At 35.9% G+C, this 16,116-nt stretch overlaps 1 pseudogene; it reads right to left on the bottom strand.

Moving 5' to 3' along the window:
• Positions 1 to 11,419, bottom strand: part of LOC118839854 — a 45,077-nt pseudogene extending 33,658 nt beyond the window's left edge.
• Between the last annotated feature and the right edge of the window lie 4,697 nt (positions 11,420 to 16,116).

The following is a 16,116-nucleotide window of genomic DNA, read 5'->3' as shown; positions in this document are numbered from 1 at the left end:
GTACACAGAACCATATAAGGACCAGCTGTTTTTTTTTTAAGATAGAAAATGACAGATTTTTTCCAGTTTTTCTTTTCCATTTGAAGGAACATTAAAGCAATTGCCCAATCTGTTACATATCTGAATAGCCTTTTCAGCATATGTAGAAATGGCACCAGGAAGTATTGGAAAGGATGAAGAAAGTATAATTGGATTTTAATTACAACTATATAATTTTGAAATTCAAGACAATTTGGGGAGATTAAGCTAAGGCTTAGTTTAGAAAGAAATGACTCAGTTTTATAGTAGAAGCAAAGTCTTATTAAATTTGCAATCTACAGTTCTGTTCCTCTTGTTGATCATGAAATCTTATTTTCTTTGGGTAACTGAAAGCCACAAGGATGGAGCTGTGATCTCAAAACAACATAAGAGATGCCATGCTATGTCTAACTAATGTTTGATATGCTTGATGTGTGTCATGACATGCCGTGCTCTAGGGACATTTAATCAGACACAGTGCGGCTCCTCATAACATTCAGAAAGGCAAGTCTAGCCCAGATCTGAATCAATTCATCACCATCATTTATTTAAATAACATATTTAGCTGGTAGGGACTTTAAAGGGCACTTCCTTTGACCCCTTCATCTTACAGATAAAGAATGATAAAGAACAGGGAACATTGGCCAAGCCAAATGAAATCAAAATTTCTATAAGTAGTAACCTTGATTTGAACCCAGCTCTTCTTGCCACAAATTTTGAAGACTTTCCATTGAAGCAACTTATTACAATTCTGGTACAGGTATAGTTTCTGGAATAGCATACATAAGAACTCTAAGACACCTAAGAATATCAATTATTACCTTGGCACCTTAACAAGTTAAGGAATAAAAGACCCAGGACCAACGCCTCTCTTGCCTCTGGGAAGAAATAAAAGTTGTCCCCAAAAGTTGGGGCAGCTTTAAGTTTAATAATGTGAAACTGCCTATGTGAAGACTTTCAGGGTCATCCTGTATAAATACCTCTTCAAGACTTCTAAAACCCTTCAAAGCCTGACCTCAACCTACATTTTCCAATGTAAATTCACATTAATTCCTCTTCGTGCACGTTATGGTCCAGTCCAACTAATCTTCTTGCTCTTCCTCATATGGGAAATTCCACCTTTAATCACCATGCCTTGGTTGGCTTTCTCTCATTCCTGAAATGTAACCCCTTCTCACCCCTGTTTCTTACATGCCATTGTTTTCTTTAATGTTCTACTCAAATGTCACCTTGCACATGAAGACTTTACTGAGCACTGCAGCTGTTCATGTTCTCTCTCTCTCTCCAATTTCTCTCGTACGTACTTTTTATATTTGGACATGAAGCCTACAAGCCTGCCTACGTACTCTCTGGAGGCACTTAATTTCTATAATACTTTAATATTCTAAAAGACCCATCATTTTATCAATCAGGATAGGTACATTTTTCTAATTTACTAATAATTAATTATCAATTTTTCCATGCCTTAGTGGACAGTAAAAGAGAAAAAAGGGGTGTAATAGAACAGGAGACATCAATCAAAATTGTAAAACTAATTGTAAATTTGCCTCTCTTTTCCAACAAACAGTTTTAACAATGATTACATTACATTATAATGATTATAAAGCCATTTCCTCTTTTTATTCCTTGGAAGGGACCCTAGAAGTCATTTAGTCCAATAGCCAGGGTAACATAGGTATTAAGTGGCAGAGTTGGGATTCGAGTTAAGGTCTTATAATTTCAAATCCCTCTTTCTCTTCTCTTCTCTTCTCTTTTCTCTTCTCTTCTCTTCTCTTCTCTTCTCTTCTCTTCTCTTCTCTTCTCTTCTCTTCTCTTCTCATCTCTTCTCTTCTCCTCCTTCTTTCTTTCTTCCCTCCATCCCTCCCTCCCTCCCTTCCTTCCTTCTTTTCATCTTAACATTCATTTTCTTTAAATTTTGAATTGCAAATTTTCTCCCTCCCTCCCACATCTCCCTCACTCATTAAAGAGGAAATAAATGCGATATCAATTATAAATGTGGAATAATGTGAAATATATTTCAATAATAGCCATGTTAAAAGAAATCAAGAAAAATAAAGAAAGTGAAAAAATCTGTGCTTCAATCTGCATTCAGACTCCATCAATTGTTTCTCTGGAGCTGGTTAGCATTTTCATCATAAGTCCTTCAGAGTTGTCTTGGATCATTGTATTAATCAGAATAGCTAAATTTATTCATAGTTGGTCATTGTTGCAATATTGCTGGTACTATGTACAATATTCACATTCTGCCAGTTTCACTTTGTATCACTTCATATAAATCTTCTCAGGTTTTTCTGAAGCCCTCTTGTCTGTGATATCTTATAGAACAATAGCATTTTATCACAATCATATACCACAGCTTGTTTAAATTATTTCCCAGTTGATGGGTGTTCCCTCATTTTCCAATTCCTTGTCACCACAAAAAGAGCTGCTATAATTATAGCATATATATATAGCTGTTTTATATATAGTTACATATGGTTGTTTTATATATTATATATATATAGAGAGAGACAGTTTTTATATGTAGTTGTTTTATATATATATAGTTGTATATATGTAGACCTTTTTTCCTTTTTCTTTGATCTCTTTGGGATTCAGACCTAACAGTGATAGTACTGGGTCAAAGGATTTACATGGTTTTATAGCCTTTTGGGTATAGTTCCAAATTGCTGTCCAGAATTGTTGGAGCAGTTCACAACTACTTACGGTTCATTAGTGTCCCAATTTTTCCACAACCCCTCCAACATTTGTCATTTTTCTTCTCCTATAGCCTGAAATTCCCAATTCCTTCAATTTATCCTTATAGATCATGAATTTGCAATCCTGGTTGCCTTCCTTTAGATATTCCCCGGATTATCAATATCCTTCGTAAAATGGTGTACTCCAAACTGAACTTAATACAGCAGATCCAATCTGGCCAGGGCTATGTACAGTGGCCCTCTCTAGACTTGATCCCTACACCTCTTAATGAGGCCTAAGATTCATTAGCTTTCTTGGCTTCCATATCATGCAAGCAACTTAAATTGAATGTGTGGTCCATAAAACCTCCCTAATTATTTTTTTTAGGCAAAGTATTAACTTGCCATGTCTTCCCCATACATTAGGGCAGTTAGGTGGCAGAGTAGTTAGAGCCTGGAGCCAGGAAGATATGAGTTCAAATCCTGCCTCAGACACTTATTAACTGTGTGACTCTGGACAAGCCACTTGACTTCTGTATGCATCAGTTTACTCAACTATAAAATGAAGATAATATTGTACCCCTTACAGGGTTTTTGTAAGAATGAGATGAGATATATTAAAAGTGTTTAACATAGTATTTGGCACATGGTTGGTGCTTACTATGTACTTATTCCTTGTCCTCTTCCTTTCCCCCTATACTTGCAAATTTCATTATTTGAACAAAAGTGCAGAACTTTATAGATATTCCTACTAAATTTCATCTTATCAGATTCAATCCATTGTTCTAACTTGTTAAGATTTTTTTGAATCCTGACTGTCATCCAATCTGTTAGCTAACCCTTTTGGCTTTGCATTACATGCAAATTTGATATTTATGCATTTATCCAAGTCACTAAAAAAAACTTAGGGGATAAATCCTAGTTTTCTTTAAATGTTAGAAAGGATGTTATCGAAAAGGAAGATTATACTGTTTTGCTTGGCCCCAGAGGGCAGAATTTGGGGTATAGATAGAAATACCAAAGAAGCAAATTTAGTTTTCATGTAAGAAAAAGCTTCCTAACAAATACAGCTGTCCCAAATTGTAAGGCACTACTCAGGGGCTAGTGGGCCCTCAATGGAAGCCTTTGAGCAACGAATATGTAATTAAACCATATGAACTGTTTTTTGAAGGAACTGCAAACTGAAAAATGGCCTCTAGAAAGCATGCTATAGATCACTTTTTCCTTTTCATTGAAATCTTTCCTTTTATATCTTCATATTTTCCTCTCTGAGCTCTTTCTACTTCTACTAGACTGTCTTGCTGTCTATAAATTTATTCTTTAGTATCCTACTTATTATTTATCTTAACTGTGAAATCTCCTCTCCCCAAATCTAGGGTCAGACTAGGCCTGGCTTTTCTTCTCTTGTTGTTATCTCTTTGTGACATAATTTTGGGTTTTTCTGGTAGAGATAATGGAATGGTTTGCCATTCTCCAGCTCATTTTTACAGATAAGGAAACTGACGCAAACAGAGGGCAAGTGACTTGTCCAGGGTTACACAGCTAGTAGGTATCTGAGGCTGGATTTAAACATAGGTTTTCCTGACTCCAGGCCTGGCCTTCTATCCACTGTGCCACCTCGCTGCCTTTCTTCTCTTACTGAATCACAAACTCTAATGTGTCCTAATCATTTTCCTTCCACCCTTATTTCTAACTCAGCAACAACTCGCTTTTTGTTGGTAGAATCAGTTTTTTTCTATTAGTTTTTCCACCTTTGCAAGTATGAAAGTTTTATTAACACAACAGATGCTGTCTTCTACTGCCATGCTCTCTAGTGCCAATCCTGCTTTGGATACTGTTGCCATCATCCACCTAACCTAGGAGCACCCAGAGGTTCTTTGAAAGAAGTTCTGGTAATGCTAAACATTTTTAACATATACCCCATCATGTATATCCTCAACCCCATGACCGCCCTGGGAATTAGGATTTGAAAATCTTTCTGAGGCCTTAAATGACAAGGATATTAATCTAACATCCCTGTCAGAAGTATGTCACCCATTGTAAATGCATCAGAGGATGACAAATCGAGTTGTTCAGTATCATTTGTTCTAACCTTTATACTAATTGTTCTTCTTTATGTATTCCAAGTGTTGAAAAATTAACCTAGAGCATTGCAATTTCAGCTTAATCATTTTTATTTCTTATGCAAGGGAAGAGCCAGATTGAAGACAAGCAAACCAGGTGCCATAGTCCAACAATTTATTTGAGCTGCATATACCTAAACAATTTATTATCTTTAGAGAATGCGGAAAAATCAAATGCAAATGATAAAAAGGTTGCTGAGAAAGCATGCACAAAGCTGGAGATTGATGAAGGTATATACAGAATGCTGAGAGAATTTGTGAAGATTGGTAGACTACTGGGAATATTTTTGAATATTCTAAGTCAAATATTAATGGATAATTGATTATAGTAAGTTGAACAGGTGCTTTTCATGTTTCTGCCTAGATGAAGCAAATTAAGAAACAAAATGGGAAACAAAAAATTTCTTATTTTCTGTCATAGGTAATGGTGTTTAGTGCATAATCCTTTGCTGTAATGCCAAGCTCTCTAGAATCACAACAAAATTAGGTAGGCCTTGAGATCTTTTTTTCCATAGGAGTAATGTGGTAAGATCATAATGTCCTCACTAAAAAAAATCCATCTGGATTTTCTAGTCATTCTCTTCCTTTTTTCCTCTTATTTTTATCCAACCTTTTTATAAATGCCTACTACACCAACCTTGGACTTACTACCCAAGTGTTTGTGATAAAAACAGCAACAATAAAAATAAAAAAATTATTTTTGAATAGTTATACATTATAGGTATCAAAGTCAAGACAACTGGATGAGGAAAGAAACTCAGAATTCCTCATATCTAATTCAATATTTTGTACCTAGATGATGGGTTCTCATACCATGGACCAAAGCCATATCTACCTGTTTTTGTATAGCTGTGATGAAAGAATTTTTTTATATATTAAAATATAAGAAGACTTTTTTAAAAAATGCAAGAAATAAACTATTCTTATCTAGTAATACAAAAGCAGATGACAGACTAAAAGTTTTCTGTGGAATATAGCTTGTTGACCCCAAGCTTGAGTCAATTTGTTTTGTTTAGTACAGTATTCTGAAAGTTATAGTAGCATCTAGAAATCATAAGCCTACATGTCTGCCTATGTACTCTCTGGAGCACTTAATTTCTATAATACTTAATACTCTAAAAGACCCCTTGTTTTATCAGTATAGGTACATTTTACTAATTTACTAATATTTAATTATCAATTCTTCCATGGCTTAGTAGACAGTGAAAGAGAAAAATAACATAGAGGTGTAATAGAACAGGAGACATCAATTAAAATTGTAAAACTAATTGTAAATTTGCCTCTCTTTTCCAACAAACAGCTTTAACACTGATTACATTCATTACAATGATTATAAAGCCATTTCCCCTTTGTATTCCTTGGAAGGGACCCTAGAAGTCATCTAGTCCAATAGCCTTATTTTAAAGATTAGGAAAATAAGGTCCAAAGAGGTGAAGTAATTATCCCAGGGTAACATAGGTGTTAAGTGGCAGAGTTGGGATTCTAGTTAAGGTCCTATAATTTCAAATCCCTCTTCTCTTCTCTTCTCTTCTCTTCTCTTCTCTTCTCTTCTCTTCTCTTCTCTTCTCTTCTCTTCTCTTCTCTCTTCACTTCTCTTCTCTTCTTTCCTTTTCCTTTATTTTCTTTCTTTCTTTCTTTCTTTCTTTCTTTCTTTCTTTCTTTCTTTCTTTCTTTCTTTCTTTCTTTCTTTCTTTCCTTCCTTTCATCTTAACATTCATTTTCTTTAAATTTTAAATTACAAATTTTCTCCCTCCCACATCCACCTCACTCATTAAAGAGGAAATAAATGTGATATCAATTATAAATGTGGAATAATGCAAAATATATTTCAATAATAGCCATGTTAAAAGAAATCAAGAAAAATAAAGAAAGTGAAAAAATCTATGCTTCAATCTGCATTCAGACTCCATCAATTGTTTCTCTGGAGCTGGTTAGCATTTTCATCATAAGTCCTTCAGAATCATCTTGGATCATTGTATTAATCAGAATAGCTAAATTTATTCATAGTTGGTCATTGTTGCAATATTGCTGGTACTATGTACAATATTCATATTCTGCCCATTTCACTTTGTATCACTTTACATAAATCTTCTCAGGTTTTTCTGAAGCCCTCTTGTCTGTGATATCTTATAGAACAATAGTATTTTATCACAATCATATACCACAGCTTGTTCAGTTATTTCCTAGTTGATGGGCATCCCCTCAATTTCCAATTCCTTGTCACCACAAAAAGAGCTGCTATAATTATAGCATATAGTTATCTATGTGCACATATATAGTTGTTTTATATATAGTTATATATGGTTGTTATATATATATATATATATGCATATATATATATACATATATATATATATATATATATATAGAGAGAGAGAGAGAGAGAGAGAGAGAGAGAGAGAGAGAGAGAGTTTTTATATGTAGTTGTTTTATATATATAGTTATGTACATATAGGTCTTTTTTCCTTTTTCTTTGATCTTTTTGGGATTCAGACCTAATGGTGATAGTACTGTGTCAGAGGATTTACATGGTTTCATAGCCCTTTGGATATAGTTCCAAATTGCTTTCCAGAATGGTTGGAGCAGTTCACAACTGCTTACAGTGCATTAGTGTCCCAATTTTTCCGCATCCCCTCCAACATTTGTCATTTTTCTTTTCTGACACCTTCGCCAATCCAATAGGTATTAGGTGGTACCTCAGAATTGTTTCATCTGGAAATTTATGGGCAGATTTTACTGAAGTTCACAGGGAATTCCATAGTTTCCACAAGCCTCCTTTTTTGTTTTTAAAAAATGTTTTATTGGTGCTTTATTTTCCATGTTATTACAGTTTTCCCCAATGTGTTTCCTCTCCCTCTGCAAAAGCCATCCCATATAACAAAGTTTTCTTTTCCCCGAATCATTTATTTATTTATTTAATATTTTTAGTTTTCAGCATTAATTTTCACAAGAGTTTGAATTACAAATTTTCTCCCCATTTCTACCCTCCCCCCACTCCAAGATGGCATATGATCTGATTGCCCTATTCCCCAGTCAGCCCTCCATTCTGTAACCCCACTCCCCCCCATCCCCTTTTCCTTTACTTTCTTGTAGGGCAAGATAGATGTTTATGCCCCATGGCCTGTATATCTTATTTCCTTGTTGCAGGCAAAAATTTTTTTTGAGCATCTTCTTTTAAAACTTTGAGTTCCAAATTCTCTCCCCTCTTCCCTCCCCCCACTCCCTCCCTAAGAAGGCAAGCAATTCAACATAGGCCACATGTGTATCATTATGCAAAACCCTTCCACAATACTCATGTTGTGAAAGACTAACTACATTTTGCTTCTTCCTATCCTATCCCCCTTTGTCCAGTTTTCTCCCTTGACCCTGTCCCTTTTCAAAAGTGTTTGCTTTTGATTACCTCCTCACCCTATCTGTTCTCCCTTCTATCATCCCCCCTTTTTTATCTCCTTCCTCCTTCTTTCCTGTGGAGCAAGATGCCCAATTGAGTGTGTACGTTATTCCTTCCTCAGGTCAAATCCAATGAGAACAAGAATCAATCATTCCCCCTCACCTGTCCCTTCTTCCCTCCCAACAGAACTGATTTTTCTTGCCACTTTTATGCAAGATAATTTACCCCATTCTATCTCTCCCTTTCCCCCTCTCTCAATATATTCCTCTCTCATCCCTTAATATGATTTTCTTTTTTAGATATCATCCCTTCATATTCAACTCACCCTGTGCCCTCTGTGTGTGTGTGTGTACATATATATTATATATATATATGCATATATATATATATATATATGTGAATATATGTACATTCCCTTCAGCTACCCTAATATAGAGATCTCATGAATTATACACCTCATCTTTCCATGTAAGAATGTAAACAAAACAGTTTAACTTTAGTAAGTCCCTTGTGATTTCTCTTTCTTGTTTACCTTTTCATGCTTCTCTTGATTCCTGTGTTTGAAAGTCAAATTTTCTATTCAGCTCTGGTCTTTTCACTGAGAAAGCTTGAAAGTCCTCTGTTTTATTGAAAATCCATATTTTGCCTTGGAGCATGATACTCAGTTTTGCTGGGTAGGTGATTCTTGGTTTTAATGCTAGCTCCATTGACCTCTGGAGTATCATATTCCAAGCCATTCAATCCCTCAATATAGAATTTGCTAGATCTTGTGTTATTTTGATTGTGTTTCCACAATACTCTAATTGTTTCTTTCTGGCTGCTTGCAGTATTTTCTCCTTGATCTGGGAGCTCTGGAATTTGGTGACAATATTCCTAGGAGTTTTCTTTTTGGGATCTTTTTGAGGAGGTGATCTGTGGATTCTTTCAATTTCTATTTTACCCTCTTGCTCTAGAATATCAAGGCAGTTCTCCTAGATAATTCTTGAAAGATGATATCTAGGCTCTTTTTCTGATCATGGCTTTCAGGTAGTCCAATAATGTTTAAATTATCTCTCCTGGATCTATTTTCCAAGTCAGTGGTTTTTCCAATAAGATATTTCACATTTTCTTCCATTTTTTTATTCCGTTGGTTCTGTTTTATAATATCTTGATTTCTCATAAAGTCTCTAGCTTCCACTTGCTCCAATCTAATTTTTACGGTAGTATTTTCTTCAGTGGTCTTTTGGACCTCTTTTTCCATTGGGTTAATTCTGCCTTTCAAGGCATTCTTCTCCTCATTGGTTTTTGGAGCTCCTTTGCCATTTGAGTTAGTCTATTTTTTAAGGTGTTATTTTCTTTAGTGTTTGTTTGGATCTCCTTTAGCAAGTCATTGACTTGTTTTTCATGTTTTCTTCACATCATTCTCATTTCTCTTCCCAATTCTTCCTCTACTTCTCTAACTTGCTTTTCCAAATCCTTTTTGAGCTCTTCCATGGCCTGAGACCAGTTCATGTTTTTCTTGGAGGCTTTTGATGTAGGCTCTTTGACTTTGTTGACTTCTTCTAGATGTATGTTTTGGTCTTCTTTTTCACCAAAGAAAGAGTCCAAAGTCTGAGTCTCAACCTGAGTCCATTTTTGCTGCCTGGCCAAATTTCCAGACAACTTCTTGACCCTTGAGTTTTTCATCGGGGTATGATTGCTTGTAGAGTATAGAGTACTTTGTTCCAAGCTTAAGGGTTTTTGCTGTTGTTTTCAGAGCTATTTCTATACAGCAAGGTCTGCCACATCAGTGCTCCTCCTGCCCCAAGAACCACCAGCCTGGACAAGATTCAGATCTTAAGCTGGCTCTGCACTCCTGCTTTGATCCTCCACTTAATTCCTCCCACCAGGTGGGCCCGAGGCTGGAAGCAACTGCAAATATAGTTCTGTAGCTGCACCACACACCGCTGCCCCTGGGGCAGTGGTTGAATGGGGAACTCCTTTCACTCTGTCCCAGCAGCTTTTCCCACTAACCTTCTCTGTTGTCTTCGGTGTTTGTAGGTTGAGAAGTCTGGTAACTGCCACAGTTCACTGATTCAGGGCGCCAGGCCCTGTTCTGCCTGGCTCCCAGTCTGGTTGGTCTGGGTGCAGCCCACACTGGGCTCTGCTCTGCTTGGCTTCCAGCTCCGTGGGTGATAGACCTTACCCAGTGAACATCCAGGCTGTCCTGGTCTGGAGCCCTGCTTCACTTTGCTATTTCATGGGTTCTTCAAGTCTAGAATTTGTTCAGAGCCATTTTTATAGGTATTGGAGGGTTCTGGGGGAGAGCCCTAGGCAAGTCCCTGCTTTCCAGCCCCCATCTTGACTCTGTCCCCCTCCACAAGCCTTCTTAATTTTTTCACAATGACCAAGGTCAGAAGTTGAGCCCATCAGTACTACAACTCTGCATAGACTTTCCTCCTTTCAAAGCAACTCCACTCTTTCTGCAACTCATTCAAAGTCTTTCTTCACCATCCGGAGGCCTTCAGGAGTCATTTCCTCAAGGTCCCAATATGACTATTTGTCTTTCTGTTTTGGTTCTATCACCATGACCAGAGCCACCAGGAATCATTACCAATAACATCAGCAAGAAAAATTTCTTTTGTATTTACACCAAATTCAATCTTCATGTCAACCAGTGTACAATTCTGAGGTAACCAGGATTTTTCCAGTATTTAAAAATTAGCCTGTGTGGAATGACTTATAATATCCACTTCAGTCTGACATATGTTAAGTGCAGCAAAACACCATTTTGTAGCAATAACTTGTTCTGCAGACCACTGTGGATATTGTTGGCATTATCCTTGAAAAACAACTCCACTTTAGGTGAGCAGAACTTGCATGTTTCTTTGACACCAGGATTTCTTTTGAGAAAAGAACCTGTTGTAATTCTTCTACATATCAGTTCAATTGGAATCATTTCATATTGAGGTGCAATGAAAGCTGTTTCATGACATTTTTTGGTGAAAGCAGTTTTGATACCTGCTTCCTGTAACAATTCAAAAATACAGCTCATTTGAGATAATTTCATTTGAGATCGCAGCTTTTCCATCCAGGTGATTTTTTCTATCTGGGTTTCCTGCTATAATCTGGTCTTTAGATTGGAAGAGGAATTTCCCAGTACTATCCAACAATTAATAAACTTCTTTTGTTTTACTCTCATAGAGCTTCTTACTAATCTTCAGTACTTTGGTGGTTGCCCTTTCTCTCATTGTGGCAGTGGCTAATGGGAAGACAGCAAGTGTTGCATTTTGTCAAGAGCCTTTTCTGCATCCACTAGGATAATCATATGATTTTGTTGTTTTTGTTATGAATATGGTCAATTATGCTTATAGTTTTCCTAATATTGGTCCAGTCCTATATTCCTCATATAGATCTCACCTGCTCATACTGTATGATCTTTGTGATATATTATTGCAATCTCCTTGCTAGTATTTTATTTAAAATTTTTGTCATCAATATTCTTTAGGAAAATTGGTCTATAGTTTTCTTTCTCTGTTTTTGCCATTTCTGGTTTATGTGTCAGCACCTCATTTGTGTCATCAAAGGAATTTGTCAGAATTCTTTTGCCCATTTTCCCAAATAGTTTATGTTTTTTTGTAATTCATTGCTCCTTAAAGGTTTGCTAGAATCTACTTGTAAATCCATTTGGTCTTGGAGATTTTTCTTAGGGAGATCATTGCTGACTTGTTAAATTTCTTTTTCTAAGTTAGAGTTATTTAAGTATCCGATTTCCTCTTCTGTTAATCAGTACAATTTATATTTTTAGCTAATATTCATCCACTTCACTTAGATTGTCAGTTTATTTGCATATAATTGGGCAAAACAGCTCCTAATAATTGCTTTAATTTCATCTCATTGGTGGTACATTCACTTTTTTATTTTTGGTAATGTAATTTGATTTTCTTCTTTCTTTTAAAAATCAAATTAACCAATGATTTATCTATTTTATTGTTTTTTCTCATAAAACAACCTTCTTTTATTTATTAGTTCAGATTATTTTCAATTTTGTTAATTTCTCCTTTGTTTTTCAGGATTTCTAATTTGGTGTTTAATTGGGGATTTTAATTTGTTCTTTTTTCTAGCTTTTTTAATTGCATGCCCAATTTATTGATCTGCTCCTTCCCTATTTTATTCATGTAAGGATTTAGAGATATAAAAATTTTCCTAGGTACTGCCTTGGCTGCATCCCATAAATTTGTCAGTGTTGTCTAATGGTTGTCATTCTCTTTCATGAAGTTCTTGATTGTTTCTGTGATTTGTTCTTTGACCCACTTGTTCTTTAGGATTAGATTATATAATTTCCAATTAAATTTTAGTCCTTCTTTCCATGTCCCTTTATTGAATGTGATTTTTATTGCATATCATCTGAAAAAGAATACACTTAACATTTCTGCATTTCTGCATTTGATTGTGAGATTTTTATGTCCTAAGATAGGAGTGGGGAACCTGCAGCCTCGAGGCCACATATGGCTCTCCATGTCCTCAAGTGCAGCCCTTTGACTGAATCCAAACTTCATAGAACAAATCCCCTTGATAAAAGGATTTCTACAGAAAAACTTGAACTGAGTCAAAAAGCCACCTTGAGTACCTAGAAGGCCACATGTAGCCTTGAGGCAGCAGGTTCCCCACCCTTGCCCTAAGTAAGATGTGATCATTTTTTTGAAAGTTCCATGTAAGCTGAAAAAAAGAGTATGCTCCTTTCTATTTCTATTCATTTTTCTCCTGAGGTCTATCATATCAAATTATATTCATCTCCTTAGCTTCTTTCTTATTTATTTAATGATTCGATTTATATAGTTTTAAGAGAGGAAACTTGATGTCATCACTAGTATAGTTTTACTGTCTATTTTGTTCCTTAAATCATTTAGCTTTCTCTTTAAGAATTTAAATGCTATAGTGTCGTGTGTATGTGTGTGTGTGTGTGTGTGTGCATACATATGCATTTAATATTAATATTACACCATTGTCTATGGTACCTTAGAGCAAAATGTAGCACACCTGCTTATCTCTTTTAATTAGGTCTATTTTGATTTTTGCTTTGTCTGAAATCATGATTGCTATCTATGCCCCCTTATTTTAATCTCAGCTGAAGCATAATAGCTTCTGCTTCAGTCCCTTATCTTTACTTGGTGTATATCTTTCTGTTTCACATGTGTTTCTTGTCAACAGTGCATTGTAGGATTCTGGCTTTTAATCCACTGTACTATCAGCATCTGTTTTATAGGTGAGTTTATCCTATTCACATTCACAGTTGTGATTACTGTGCATTTCCCTCCCTCCTAGTTCCCCCTGTTTATTCTTCTCCCTGTTTCTCTTTTTACTGTCCCTCCTCAAAAGTGTTTTGCTTCTCACCACCACCTCTCTTAATCTTGCCAACCCTATCCCTCTTCTCTTATCTCATTTGCCTCCTACCTTCTTGTTATTCCCTCTTTGACTGATGAAGTTGAGGTTCCAGTGCTGCCTGCCAACCCACCCCACTCCCACTTTCTCTTCTACTGTAAAAGATCTTCTTTGAGATATGAGATACTTTTTTCCCATTTTTACTCTCTCCTCCAATACTCCCAGTGCATCCCTCCTTCTTAGCCTTTAATGATTTTTAAGATCATTCAATCATAGTCAACTCACACTTGTCCCCTCTGTCTATGTGTACCACTTCTAAATGCCCTAATAATGATGAAATTCTTGGGAGATTCAATTATCATCTTTCTATATAGGAATGTAAACAGTTTAACCTTATTGAATCTTTTATGATTTTTCTTTCTTCTTTAACTTTTTATGTTTTTATTGAGTCTTGTGTTTAAATGTCATATTTTCTATTCAGCTTATCTTTTTTTCAATCAGGCATGCTTGAAAGTCTTCTATTTCATTAAATATATATTTTTTCCCTTGATGAATTATACCCACTTTTGCTGTGTAGGCTATTCTTGATTGTAATTCTAACTTTTTTGCCTTCCCAAATATCATATTCCAAGTCCTCTGATTCTTTAACATGTAGGCTGCTAAATGTTGTGTGATCTTGATGTTTGAAGTTTCTTTTTGCCTGCTTGCAATATTTAATCCTGGAAGTTCTGAAATTTGGCTATAATATTCTCAGGAGTTTTTATTTTGGGATCTCTTTTAAGAAGTGATCATTGGATTCTTTCAATTTCTATTTTACCCTGTGGTTCTAGGATATCAAGGCAGATTTCTGCCTTGATAATTTCTTGAAAGATGAGGTCTAGGCTCTTTTCTTGATCATGACTTTCCAGTAGTCCAGTAACTTAAAAATTATCTCTCCTGGATCTATTTTCCAGGCCAATTGTCTTTCCAATAAGATATTTCTCATTTATTTTGATTTTGTCTAATTGTTTTTCGATGTCTCATAAAGTCATTAGCTTCTACTTGTCCAATTTTAATTTTTAAGGAATTATTTTCTTCAGTGGATTTTATACTACTTTTTCCATCTGGCCAATTTTGATTTTTGTGCTTCTTTTACCCAACAATTGACTCTCTTAATTTTTTTTTTGCACCACTCTCTCTATTTTTCCCAATTTTTCCTCTACCTCTCACATTTGATTTTAAAAATCCTTTTTCGGACCTCTTCCAGGAATTCTTCTTGGGCTTATGTTCAATTCATATTTTTCTTTGAGGCTTTCATTGTAGTAATTTTCTCTTCTTTTGAGTTTGTGTCTTGATCTTCCCCGTCATCATAGTAGCTTTTATCATTATATTATTTTTGTTGTTGTAGTTTCCTCATTTTCCAGCCTATTTATTAATTTTTAACTTGATATTAAAGTTAGGCTCTGATTCCAGGTTAGAGGGATCACTGTCCCAAGCTTCATTTTTTAATTTTATTTTGTGCGACTGTTTTTATTGCTAATTCTGGGGATTTGTAAATTTTTTATGTTTTCAAGGTGGTATGATCCAAAGAGAGGTGTGGTCACTGTGCTCATTGCTAGTACTCTGGCCATTACCTAGGAAGCGACCTTGTTCCCTGTCAGCAGCAAGTATTAGGGTTCCTTTTGGCTGTGGAACTGTGACCAGGGGCACAGATCTATTGTAGCCATAAGCACTAGTGTTTCTTGTTGCCTTGTAATCGAGCCCAGGGCTTCTGTTCACTTATGAGTGACTGTAAGCACTCTTCTTTGCCCTGGACCTCTGACCAGAGTCCCTGATCCCCTGAGGCTGCAAGCACTATTGCTCTTCTTTGTCCTTCAATTGAGACCTGGAAATGCATAGAAGCAGTGCAACAGGGTTCTGTACCCAGTGCCAGCAAAGGGAACCTTCCAATCTCTTTCTGATCAGTTGTCTGACTGCACTTGGAGCTCCTGAAGCTGCTGCTCCTGTACTGCTCTACAGGCTAATCTTAATGCATGTCTTGCAGACCTCTCCTGTTGACCTCCTAAGTGGTCTTGGGCTGGTAAAATTTCTTACTTCAAGCTTTTGTTGGCTCTGCCTATCCAGAATTAGATTTGAACTTTTATTTTAGTGTGACTTGGAGGAGAATGTTGGGCAAGTTCAGAGGCATTGCTGCCTGTAGTCTGCCATTTCATCAGCAGTCTTTCCATTCTAATATATTTTCCATTTATGCTTCTTAACAGGACTTACTGAAGGAGAGATCTTCACTTAACACTAAATGCAAATACGTCCTTTGATGATACTGATGATTTCATTGTTTTTAACAAATAACATTCACATTCGTGTCATGATTTGCCATCTAAGTTATTTCCATCCTATTCTGCCCCCACCTTCACCTCCACCCCCACCCCTTTCATCTTCTTGTCTCTACTGGTATCTTTGAACCAACTCTTGTTTTAATTCACTTATTAGCAAATACATATTCAGCTCCCAATGTATTATAAGGAACTGTGAGACATATATATGAATTGTTTAAAACAAATGGTACTTTTATAGACAACAAAAGAAA

Source organism: Trichosurus vulpecula, chromosome 1 (genome assembly GCF_011100635.1).
Source record: "Trichosurus vulpecula isolate mTriVul1 chromosome 1, mTriVul1.pri, whole genome shotgun sequence".
Taxonomy (NCBI): Eukaryota; Metazoa; Chordata; class Mammalia; order Diprotodontia; family Phalangeridae; genus Trichosurus; species Trichosurus vulpecula.
The sequence above is the reverse complement of the archived record's forward strand: the minus strand, read 5'-3'. Positions and strand labels throughout refer to the sequence as shown.